The 13427-nt window shown below is 39.0% G+C and overlaps 1 long non-coding RNA gene across 1 annotated transcript; it reads right to left on the bottom strand.

Moving 5' to 3' along the window:
* Nucleotides 1–4550: 4550 nt before the first annotated feature.
* LOC146062601 (uncharacterized) lies at nucleotides 4551–11904 on the bottom strand. The gene is made up of 4 exons (XR_014471415.1): nucleotides 11851–11904; nucleotides 9599–9664; nucleotides 9341–9406; nucleotides 4551–4681 (listed from the first exon to the last, which is right to left on the bottom strand). It is a non-coding gene; the product is annotated as an uncharacterized LOC146062601 (long non-coding RNA).
* Nucleotides 11905–13427: the final 1523 nt, after the last annotated feature.

The raw sequence follows: 13427 nt of genomic DNA, 5'->3' as shown, positions 1-13427 counted from the left end.
CCACACACCGAAAGAAAGGCCTTTATCACTGCATTCCCCGGTGGGCTCTTCATGACCCAGTTTGACATTGCTTTAGTGTACAGTTGTTACACTGGCTGCACTGTATTTATGTTTCCAGTGCTCTATATACTGTTAAAAACAATTCATGTCTCCTTATAAATAAAACATTGTCAAAAAATATACATTTATGGAGCATGTAGAATGTAAATGACTGAAGCTTCTGTTTGTTTTATCAACTCAAATGTACAATTTAACATATTTATTGCTGCCTGAAAGAAACAAAGTTTATGGCAACTAGTAAAATAGATCGACAATGTTTATTTGATGGTAGTCTGCTTTGTTTTTTATTGAAAAGCTTTTTTTTCATATATCTCCTGCTTACTAGGTAGATAAACCAATCACTTTATCAGCTAAATTGAAAAAAAAAAAAAAAAAAAAACACTCACAGGAAATATGTTCCTCTGCTGAGAAGTTACCAAACCCCACAACAATACCATAAGTTAAAATGTTTTTTAGAATGTGACAATAAAAATGTACAAATATTTCCCTGCACAATCCTGATGCATGCATTTTCCTTAAAAAATCAAAGTTTATGTTCCTTCTTTACTACCTTCTGAGTAGGAAACTCCATGAGAAACCTTTAGCAATATACCTTATGCCCTAATAGACTCTCGCTTATTAGCTTATAAACGAACCATTCTCATTTTCATTTTTTACTGTTTGCTACCTCCTGCAAGGGCACCTCTGCCTAACCCAACCTCATCCCAGATGCCCAACCATGACAATCTTCTATATTCCTCTTTTATCATGGGGAAAGCCATTAGAGGAGAGGAGCATAATGTGCATGTTTCTCTCTGATCTCCACTTATCTGGTACTGCATTTGCTGTTTGCTTCTAAGCTGACAGTAAATTTATGTGTATATATATATATATATATATATATATATATATATATATCTGTGTTTACTTACAGTGATGCGATTGCCAATCTGTGCTTAAATAGATGAATACTGTACAATTTTGCTTGTGCAAAAAGGTTATGTTGAGCAGAAAAAAAATACAGATATAAACAAATGTGTTTGATTTTGCCTGGAAAAGGGGGGGGGGGGGGCATGAATTTTATACGTTTGTTTATTATTTTAAATACATTTTATATATTAATGAAATATATTCAAATAATGCAATTAAACAGAAAAATAAAACAAAGTAGTTCTGCAATTCAAGTTTATTTTTATGTATTCATACATACTGTATATACACACTGCTTTTCCAAAAGCCCCAGTAATTTATAAATCTTCAAATACAGCAGCAATTATTTTTAAGACTACAGTTTGTAAACGTGGCTCACAAAGCCTGCTTAAAACGAAACGACAGTCAGGATATGAAATTATAATGCATCACAGCGCTTAAAATACAATTTCTAGAATAATTTACATTTATTTCAAATAGAAAAACGCAAATCATTATGGTTGTTTATGCTCCGATGAAGCAAAGAAACAAAGAAACATATAGCGTACTTGCAATGATAGCAATATACAATCATGTTTTATTAAATATGACAAGGTTTAAAAATGGATAAGGTCACTTAAGATAAATAAAGGTTTTCATGTCCTGTGACATTAAAAACAGGACATTGTGAAAAGGTTACAGTTTTAGACTCCTGTTTAATGCTCTTGAGTGTCTTACATCTATGTAAACGCATAATGTCATTCATTATAAATGGATAAAACAGCCTGTTGCACTCTCCATTTTCTTATGTATTATGAAGTTACATATAAAATCTTGACAAAACTCCATAACATACCACAAAATTTTTTGCTTCGAGAACATAATTCTTGGCAACAAGAGGCAGACATCCCCATTAAAGAATTATAAAGACAGTGACAATGAGATTCCAGTGACATCCCAAATCTATAGTGCCAATATGCCAAGCAACATTACATAGACTGTTAAGAGTTGTAATAAATAATCTAAATAATGCAAGGAAAAACTTGGTTGCCTGAGAAACTCATGACTACCTTCAAATAATGCATGGCTTTTCTGTAGGGAAAGACCAGATTGGGCCTGGTTTTATAACTTATAATAGAGGTAACCAATATTATTTGGTTATTTTGGGGGGAAGGGGGCTCCTTGTTTCCATGTGTGCTTGTTACTTGTGATTACAGAATGAGCATGTGTGTGTGTGTGGTAGTGGGTGCGAGTTGTGTGGGGGTCCGATCTAGCACACATTTAGTAGACTATAGCTTTAAATTTGAGTTTCAAAATGGAAGTTGATGATGATGACTGTCATTTATTTACTCTGGCTGTATAACACAGGTAACTCTCAGCATATACACTGATTTCTCTATTAGAACTTTGTGAAATGTGTACATCCCACACACTATACTAATAGCACTCCCATCTTGCTTTGGAAACACTATTATACAGGCCATTTGCAGTACTTACAGAAGTTTAAACAAAGTTCACAGAATCTATATTGAGTCTGTAATATAACATACATTATCATACTGTAGCATCATAAGTTTACATACACTATGGTTGTTTTTTTTGTGCCTCAATTTATTAAAGCTACTTTATTTTAAATATCATAATTTTATAACTAGTCTGTATATTAATTGGACTGTAATAAGAGTGTTTGTTGCATTGTAAAATGATCAAATACTCTAGAGTGCTCCCATTTTATTCTACCGGGGCTCAATCAAAGAGTCAGGAATGAAGCAGCTGTCTGAAGTACATTGATTCAGATGACTGAATACTCAGTCACTTTTACTCAGTGACCCAGCTGGTGACACTGCTATTCTACTCATCTCTATAGCTCTCATCCAGCACATTTATACGGCATTAATAGACATTATGTTTTCCCAACTGCCTCTTTCTCTGAAGAAAATACATTGAGTCTCTGAATAATTAAATAAACCTGTTAATATAAAATGTTAATTAACACAGTACTGGAGTTAAATTCAAATATATGCAAATTTTTCATTCAATTTAATTTATATCCTGTTAATATACAGTTCCTGCTAAAATGTGTAGTAAGGAGCAGTGCAAGGTATTGTCATATTTGTTATAAAATAGTGTGTTTGTTTTATAATATGGGTTAAAATTAAATGCAAAATTATAGCTAGGTGCCTCAGAATAAAAAAATCATGTAGTTTCTGGTATCAGATATTCAATAATAGCCAGACCCATCAATAATTTGCTGAGCATTGGTACTAAGAGGATGCCACAGGAGTCTGGAGGGTTTGTAGCCCTCCAGCTGTCTCACTATACCTGAAATATGTAGCCATCAGGTAGATGCTAACAACACACACACACACACACACAAACACACACACACACACACACAAAGCTGAGTGTACATAATGAAGACTGGTTCAAGAAGCTTTACTGTGCCACCTACTGTAATATATTTACTATATTTACAGTGAGTAGGCTTCATAGAAGGTCACCTGTCTGTCTGTGACCAACTGATATACATTCTCCAGTTATCCTTCAAAATTCTACAATGGCTAAATATCAGGGGCATTTATATAGAAATATGTACACTATAGCATTGGAAAAACTTATTTGAAACCATCCACCAAAGCCATGCACATTTAAAGCTCTAAAACAATCTAAATCAGTAAAAGGTCTAAGTGTGCATGATGATGATCTATGTGCTTATTTGCTCATTACCACCATCAGTACTTCTCAATACACACATATATTAAACATATTAATAAATAGAATATGACAAGAAAGCTGCACAGCCTGTACGGTGCATGTCTGCATGTGTGTGTTGCGCATCTGCATGCTTAGCAGATAACATGTACGTGCAACTCATCTCTCATTATTTGTCCATTTAGTTGTTTTTCAATGAGTACATGAATCAATCTGTAACATTTTCCTTTTATGTTTAATGCAGCTTGGTTGTTATACATAATATGACAAGATAATTTTTAGGTCATATGTCCATGCTTGCCAAGTCAGAACAAGTTAAATGCATTACATGAATGGCCCAAACACTGTTCAATAGCTTAGCACCTTTCATTGAATATGAAGCACTGCATATTGCAACCCATTGCATTATGGTACAGTAGCTCCATATTTTGATGTTGCAGTACTTCAATGGTTTAAAATGTCTATGTAAAGTAAAGTACTGTACAGTACATGTTCTGTAGGTATGTTTGTCAAGCAACAGTATAGTAGTTTGCCTAGAGAAGTACAGTACCATTTTACTTACTGCCACTGCTATTAGTGCAATACAGCTCATATCTTATGCAAGAAGTCCGTTGCATTGATTCAAGGTGATTTTCTCTGCACTAATTGGTGACAAAATAAAATATTCTGTCTCACAGTTTGCAGTTATTACTTCTTATCTAGGCTCTCTCACTTTGTCACATAATGAAGGACTGACTGTCCTTATTTGTTATTCTCCTTACTTATTATCATGGCCTTTACAAAAGTAAAAACCTTCTCTGACTCGTGCCCTGTTCCAAGAGCACTCACAGTAGTTTCTGTAAAAAATTTCATTAAGAAATATTTTGGTGTAAGTGTATCTAGTGTCCATGCGCTCTTGTCTTTGGCTCATCAGCCGGTGGATGACTAGAGTGCTGTTTCTCACTGGCTGGGGCTGAGAAGAAGGGAAATCCATAATCGTTTAATCCGTCATAAAAAAGATTCTGGAAAAAGGTAAGAAACCCTAATGTAAGAGAAGAGAAACAATTGTTAATTGAATACTAATATAACAAAAAAGCAAACATGTCTGTAAATTCAAACATATTTTTGCTAAAAGTACATTAAACGCATGATACATTTTTGTGGAATCCCATAATTGTTATTTAGATTTGCCTCATCTGTATATCTGACCTTGGATTGACAAAATGTACCATATAACTAATTTACTGTAGAAATGTAGGGTGAGATTTAATAGGATGAGAGGTTCAGAAAGTGAGAGATTTTGTGAGAAATCTCCAGTTTTTTTAAAAGCGGCAATCATTTACACTGCAAAACCAGTTTGATTTTGCAGTGTAAATGATTGCTGCTTTAAAAAAACTGGAGATTTCACACAAAATCTCTCACTTTCTGAATCTCTCATCCTATTAAATCTCACCCGTAATTTGGACAGACATAAAGTAACAGCCAATCAGTTTCTTATTGCCATGTTATAGACTGTGGACCTGATTCTAGTCTGATTGGATGGGGCCATTCGGGGGGCTGACCTGTTTGCTAGGCTGTGAACCAGACCCTGTGTTTGAAAAAGGACAGGTCCTGGTTGGTTGGAAGCAGGGCCAGTGCAAAGCTTCCCGGCACCCTGGGTAAAACTTTAACATACTCCCCTACTCCACATTGCCACCAATACCAGCTTCTTAAGTGAAGTGTGGAGGTTGTGTCTTAGAAGTTCCACAACTGCCACCTGTATTAAGTACAACAAGGATGTCTTCCTCAGAACTCTTTAATTTTCTTATAGGCAGACTATGTGGTGCATCCCCAGATCCTAGTGCCCTAAGAAGCTGCCTATAGCCAGGGGCGGATTAGCCAGCTGGGAAACCGGGCCATTTCCAGTGGACTGGTCCAGATTTTCACTTGGCTGGGCCGCCAATCGTGCTGCCAGGGCCGGTCCTATCCGTGACGGTGCTGGCGTCATTCCATATGCGGCGGACGCTGTCGGCCATATTTATTTTGGGCTATGGTGCCCTTCAATGTAAGCAGGCTGTGGCCGCTGCTGATGACATCAACTGCAAGTGGACTTCAGTGCAGTGGTGCGGCAGACGGAAGCGGCTTCAGCTGCAGAGTGGAACCTCCAGGCAGCAGCGTTAACACAACCTCCCCTGGCCAGTAGCGGCAACATCCAAATCCCCCCCAGGCAGTAGCGTGTGCACCCCCCCCGGGGGGGGCTTGACAAATGTTCACCGGCCGGATTGCGTTGCCAGTCCGCCCCTGCCTATAGCTGCCTTATAGTATAGGCTCTGGTTGGAATTTTATTTCTCTTCATTATATCAGTCTACAGGGGTGTCACTATGCCTGGCAACATGTTTCATGGGTTAAATACCAGATGCACATGCTGAAGGTCACTCATTGTTAAAAAGAGGGACATGACCTCACAGCAAGGGGCATGACTGCACATAAAAGGGTCATGGCCATGTGGACCAACCTACATTTTCAACTCTCCAGCGGTACCAAAGATGCTAAGCTGTGGGATACTGTATTGTCTACAGTGCCGGCCTTTCATTGTGATATGATCCAAGTTCTGCATGTAATGTTACAATACAGTAGCCGATTCCTGGCACTGAGAAGAAGCTGACATTTTGGTATCACCCCACTGCGGGTGATACCTGGTTACAGCTCATACCCCTGCATGCCACTCTTCAAAGCTTAACTCTTTGAGTGTTAACATCTCTGTGATGTTCAAAATATTCACTAAAAATGCCAGCGTTGCTCACAATTGTTATATAAATTCGGTACTTGTTTCCTATCAGGGCGCCCATCGCGGGCATCGCATGTACATTATAATGACATGCGATGCGACCGACGCGATTACCGCGATTTCCCATAGGGAACAATGTTAAATGTCCCAATTGACCCGATTTCACATAGGGAACAATGTTAAATGTCCCAATTGACCCGATTTCACATAGGGAACAATGTTAAATGCCCCCCCCCCCCCCAATTGTTAACGCCACTCCACGATCAACGTCAACCCGAAGCGTGGCGAGCGCAGCGAGCCCGCGAGGGGCGGCGGTACGCGTCCTCCGACCTTTTCATACCCCTACTATCCACTAGGGCGTGGAGTGAGAATAGAATAGTGTGGCGAGCGCAGCGAGCCACCGAGCCCGAAGCGTGGCGAGCGCAGCGAGCCCCGCGAGGGGACGCGGATACCTTCACAGGTATCCACATCCCCTTGCGGGCTTCACAGGTGTCCGCGTCCGCTCGCATGCGATTTTTTGTCAGCACGCGACGCGACCGACGCGATTTTTTTTTTACTAACGATGCCCACGATCAAAATCGTGGGCGCCCTGCTAGGGAACAAGTACCATAAATTCAAATAAAAAATGTTGTGCAAAAAAAATATTATATTTCCTATATAGGGTAAACATTACAGGTCAATGGATTCAGTACTGAATCCCGGCGGTCGGGATCCCGGCGTTCAGAATCCCGACGCCGGAATCCCGACAGCCGAAATGCCGACAAGGGGGGGACGTGGATCGCCCCCCCCCCTTGCGGGCTTGCTGCGCTCGCCACGCAGCGGGCCCGGTGCCTCGCTACGCTCGGCACACTAATTTATTCTCCCTCCAGGGGTGTCGTGGACACCCACGGAGGGAGAATGTGTCGGTATTTCGGCGGTCGGGATTCCGGCGTCGGGATTCTGAACGCCGGGATCCCGACCGCCGGGATATTAACTGCATCCCAAGGTCAATATGGTGAATAAAAAAATGGGGGGCAATTTTCACACTTTTTTTGACAAATTTCTATTTCACATGGGATGTTGCTATATGCAACCAATCACAATCTGCTTCTTATTTATTTATCACCTTCTAGAAGATAATAGATAGTATCTGATTTGTTACCCATAGCAACATCCTATGTAAAATAGAACTCCCATCTTAGTAAATTACCCCCTACTGTATGTCACAATATGTTTCTCTGTGTGAGAGTTGTATATTACAGATATTTTAATTTAGGTCTCTTCTTTATATAATCAGCATTGTGGAAAAAACGTGAAAACAATGTGGAAATTTCTAGAATCTTCCCATTTAGGAAAAAAACAACTTCAAAATGGTTCAATAGTTATAGGCACTATACTGCAAATTGTGCAAGTGAACATAGAAATAGGATACCATACCAGTTTTTCTGCAAAACAAAATATTTGTGTATAAGTTTAACAACTTTATTTATATATTGATTATCATACTTGATTACTCTCCTGAAATGGCCGGAAGGTTACTAAAATTGAAGTGGTACTCCCGGCCACCAGAAAAAGTGGGAAAGGCTATTGCACCTGGACCACATTCCCCACACACGCCCCCGCTCACTCCCAATGAAAAAGTGGACAGGGGATGACGCGATTCTAGTCACACCCCTGCTCTACCATGCCGAAATATGGTCATTATATAACAAGTGCTTTGGCCTCGATGATGCAGTTGCATCTCCATGCCCCTGGACTGCCCTTTCTATATGCATGTTGCCCTGTTATGCTAACCAGGCTGCCCGGTCTCAGGGGGAACAGCTATAAGGTTAACAAGTATGATTGTATGAGGACTGTTAATGAACAGTTATTTTATATACAAAACTCTCCACATGGAAAATATTACAACAAAACACAGTGTCAGTAACAACAGTGGAATTCCCTAGAGTATTCCAAGGTGTCTGTGCAGCTGGTAAGCTTACAGTATTTCCAGAAATATTTATATGTAGTATATAATATTTATATGTAGTATATAATACAAACCCATTACTGCACCTGTGGAGAATTCAACACAGAACATAATATATTATTTTTTTAATTTGATATCAGATTCTTGGGTGTTAACAAGGAGCCTTCCTAAAGGTGCGCATACACGCACCAATTATCGAATGCGTTTTGTACTTTTAAAGTACAAAACGCATAGCATATACAATAATTGTAGCGTGTTTATGGGCGGAAGCGATGCGACGTGATGCGCGTTCCCGGGAATCCGATATTGTATGCGCAGCATGTACTTTTTAGACTACATCAGAAAATGAACAGTATAAAAATGGGTTAATCGCATCGCACGCATCAAAATACACATCGCATCGCATTCTGGCAGGAAAATTGTATAGAACCATTGTACAGTCAAAAACGCATAGCACAGTAAAATTGGTGCATGTATGGGCACCTTTAGAGTGATTGAGAATGCGCACATTTTTTTTTTTGCTTTTGAGTGTGTTACTGCACATGTGCGCAGACAATGCAAGCGTAAGTGGCCATTGCCACAGAGGGTCCTACGGATCTCTCATCCAGTAATATCTGCAAGATGTAGCCATATAGGCTACTGCATGCAACTCAACCTGGCATTAAGGCAACCCTCATAGAAAACAGTATAGGTGCTGCATTTGTGATACCAAAAAATTGGTGGATAGCAGCAAATATATCTGGTAACAGATGCAGTCCTTCCTACAGTCCAGGAAATCAGGGGGTTGTTAAAATTTGTGGGTACTCCCCAAAAATGCGAGTTTTTGGAGCAAATACATTAATCTTTATGCTCTATAGTCAATTATGAATTAAGGGTATTGTATAGAACTATGCATGGACTATTCTATTATCTCTGCAGGATGGTATTGTGCTTTAATTTAAATAAATAAATATAAAGTCACAAATGGGTAGAATAAAAAGTATTACCTTCTCCCAGCTGTTTAAGTCCATCAAGTGCATTGAGAAAAAGATTTTTAAAGAAGCCTGGAAGACCTGAAAAAAACCAATGTTGTTACAGATGTTTCCGAGCATTGATGTATGAACATGAAGAGTAATTATTTCAGATCATTACACATACATTTACTAATTGATGTACAAGTGTTATGCATATCAAAGCAGCTGTTATGATGATGTAAAAGTGTAGTTCTTCTACTGAGGATATAATTTATATTAGGATATGCTTACCTTCTTTTAACTCAATGAGTCTATTAAGTCCATCATAGAAGAGACTCTGACAGTAACTAAAAGTTCCTGAATGAAGAGAGGCAAAATGTAATTTATATTAGAATTTTTTAAATAAACCAAATTTTAATTAAAGGAGAAATGTACAATAAGTAAATTCTTTCACCCAGGTGAACTACTTATTTATATTGTCTGTAGAAGTGATGCTAGCAAATTTAACAACTTTGTCTGGCTTTCTATTCTAGTGTTTGAAGCAAACTGTCAGGATCCGGGGTTGCGTGTGTTCCTGGCTGTGACCGTGGTGGTCCAGTGGATATATACTCAGGACAGCATGGTGAACTGAACACAAGGACACAACTGGGGCAGGGTATTGAGTAATACCAGGAGCAAAGGCAAAGGGTCTAACCCACTGGTGGTCTTTGCCAGGGAACCCTGCTAGGGGCTTTGGTCCCCTGATCCCAATTGTGTGACAAAGAGTCTTTACTCACTGGGAATACGTATAGCTGGTGGGTGACACTGGTGATAGACAGTCTTGGGTATCACTGTCTGGAAATTGGGGGCATGGCCGAGGAGCCGTTGGTACAGTCAGTCTGGGAACTAGAATACTGGGGAGTTATTGACAATTCCAATGACACAGGGCACTGTGAACACAACTAGGTGAGCTGATCATTGGCACAGAGTCTAACCCCACTGACTATTCCCAGTGAGTAAAGACTGAGAGTATTTACACACTGGGAATAAGTATAGATGGTGGGTGACACTGGTGATAGACAGTCTTGGATATCACTGTCTGGGAACCAAAGGACTGTGGTCTGGGAACCAAAGGACTGTGTTGGCCTGGGATCCGAGGTGGTAAAGGCCTGGGAGCCATGGATGGTATTGGCCTGGGAGCCGTGGACTGTGTTGACTTGGGAGTAGATGCCTGTATCAACTAAGGAGTTGACGGTGAGTTAGATGGCTTGGGAGCCAGTAGTGATCTCTGCTGGTGATAACTGGAAGGCAGAGCTGTAGATGGTAGTAGCTGGAAGATAGTCTGGCAGATGAAGGGTGAACCAGGGAGCTGTTTGGCAGCAGCAGCAGATCACAGGTACACTATACAGGTAACTCTGGAACAAGGAATCTGGAGCCTAGAACACTGACTTCTGGGAGTCACTCAGGGTTCAGACTAATTTTTGAAGGCCAGGAGGAAGTGCTAGAGGCCTGACCTTTACCCCCCCAAGGTAGCTGGTGATTGGCTACTGGTCGCAGCAACAATAAGGTCAGAACCAGGAAATGGAGCTTCCTGGATAAACCTGGATTATGTGACCTGTGCTGAAATCAGAGTATGAGAAATCCTCACAGGTGTTTTATTAGCCTGAAATGCAAAGCAGCTGCAGCAGCAGCATGGGCACAAACAAGCCTGGAGACACAGGGAAACTAGAAAACATGAACCAAGTCAAGTTTGCGACACAAACGCAGCCATATTAACTACAAACACAGTCAGAGCTACTGTAGTACCAAAAACACTTGGTAAAAATTAAATTCTGGGTTAGAGACAAATTAATGATGAGAAACTCAAAAAATTATACAAGTGCTATATACAGTACTGTATTTCAGTGGTTCTCAACCTCTGACCTCAAGTACCCCCAACAGTGCACATTTCCCAGGACACTTGGCAGGTGCACATGTGCACCCATTATTCACTGACACTATAACAGTTGATTTTTGTTGGAGAATGCTACTATGCATACTCAATGTTTGTTCTTAAAGAGAGGGTTCTAAATCCCCAACCAAGATGGCCACCAACTATACACAGTGTTAGATCACCACAGTGGGAATGTAATATCTTCCAATCAGTTTAAAAAGACCCTTAATTTACCTTTTTTTTTAAATATAGTTCCACATACTGATACCTCTGGTAATCTGCACCAACACTGTGATACAGGATGGTGACACGTATACTTCTCTCCAAGCATAATAATTTGTAGAAACATAAGTGTGAGTATGGCTGTACACTTCACATCACTACTAAATAAATAACCCAACTGCTGGTTTGTACCTACACCCATTTCAACTCAACCTTCACACACATAGTCCAACAAGAGTTACATGTACTGTACCTAAGATTTCTTAAAATAAATAATACTACTTACTGATAAGTATACAAGAAAATGGCATGAACCAGATTTTCTTTATCCTTAGAAATAAATCTAAAACCTACTAATGGGTACAGTATATTGTGTTTAAGCATAGATGTAGGGCAGGTTAAGATTTACCATCTTTAATCTCCGTAAGTTTGTTAAGTCCATGGTAGAAAAGACTTTGGATATAGAGAAAAATATCTGTGGAAATAAAAGTATACATTGTAATTGCATTTAGGTATTAGATGACCATAAACTTAAAATAATAATAATATATGAAACTATAATGTTAATTAACCATCATAGCTATAAACAATGACTCAGTTGCTGACGGTAAGTATATAAAAATATTTAATATAAGTAAAACTTATATCATAAAACAAAGCTGATCAGTTATGTACACCATAGCCCTGGGGGTGTGGAGCTGTTCTGCCACTCAATGCACAGACCCTAGGGACAGCCCTATCATAGTCCCATGGCACCTGAATTTGGTTTACAGTATATCTGGAATGGCACTCTAAAGCCCATAAAGCCAGTCTTGAGCCACCTGTAATGTCCATAGGATGCTCTCTGCATGCTGTCTGCAGCTTGTAGAGCCATTGTAGAGTTTCCTTAAGCATTACACATTGTTGTGCATTGTGCTGGGCAGGGTCAACATAGGGCACATTTAAACATGCTATACTGTAGCTCTGCTACAGACTGTGGCAGCATTGGTCCTGAGTCATCATTTAAATCCATCACTCTGCACTCTCCACTCAAGCCCGGGATTCATGCCCGGGCCTATGTGGTGAGAACTAATTCTGTCTTTCCACTATTCTGAATGATGCAAAGCCAACCTCCATGTAAGTTTTTTTTTTTTTAAATGTCTGCTTTATATAATTGATAGATACAGTAACAGGGTAAACATAATTAGTTAAGCTAAAAAAATAATTTAAATATTATAAAAAAATGTTTTAATTATTTTCTTCAGCATGTAGACAAATACAGTATTAAGATATATGAAAAATTTACATTCCAATGTAAAGAATCTAGCATCATTAAAATTTAATTAGTGTTACCTTCTCGAATTCCAGTAAGTTTATTTACACCATCATGGAAGACCTTTTGCAAGTAATTACCAACATCTGAAATAATATAAATTTTTTAGATAATTATGTTTTGTTTTAACAGCTTGTGATTTTGTATGAATTTTACTAGGGCTTTAATATGAAAAAAAACATGCACCTGTTTGAAATTGATAGAACTTGTCTAGAAAATCATGGAGGTAGTCAAGTAGATCTGGAATATAAAAAACAGAAAAACATACTGTCTAGTACTAATGATAAAAAAAAAACATTTAAAATCATATTTCATGGGTATAGCAGTTTGTTTGACATAGCAAGGGTTGCAGTATATTGGCTATTTTTAGAGATACAAACTAAGGTGAACGATTGCTGTTCTGTGTTACAATGTGTCATTTATAATGTGGTATAGAACTACCTTTTCGGAACTGATTTAACTTGTCTAGCCAATCATAGAATACATTCTGGAGGTAGTGAAGAAGATCTGGAACAGAGCAATAGAGAAAAATACTGTCCAATACTAAAGCTTAAATCATTGTATTTATTCGTAACTATAGTACAACAGTTTGTATGACCCAGTTTATGTACAGTACAATTGACCAGATTTTGAGGGGAGGGGAGCAAAGGGTAACAATAGGCATTAACTGGAGG

This window comes from Crinia signifera, chromosome 3, assembly GCF_055691185.1.
Source record: "Crinia signifera chromosome 3, ASM5569118v1, whole genome shotgun sequence".
NCBI lineage: Eukaryota > Metazoa > Chordata > Amphibia > Anura > Myobatrachidae > Crinia > Crinia signifera.
The sequence above is the reverse complement of the archived record's forward strand: the minus strand, read 5'-3'. Positions and strand labels throughout refer to the sequence as shown.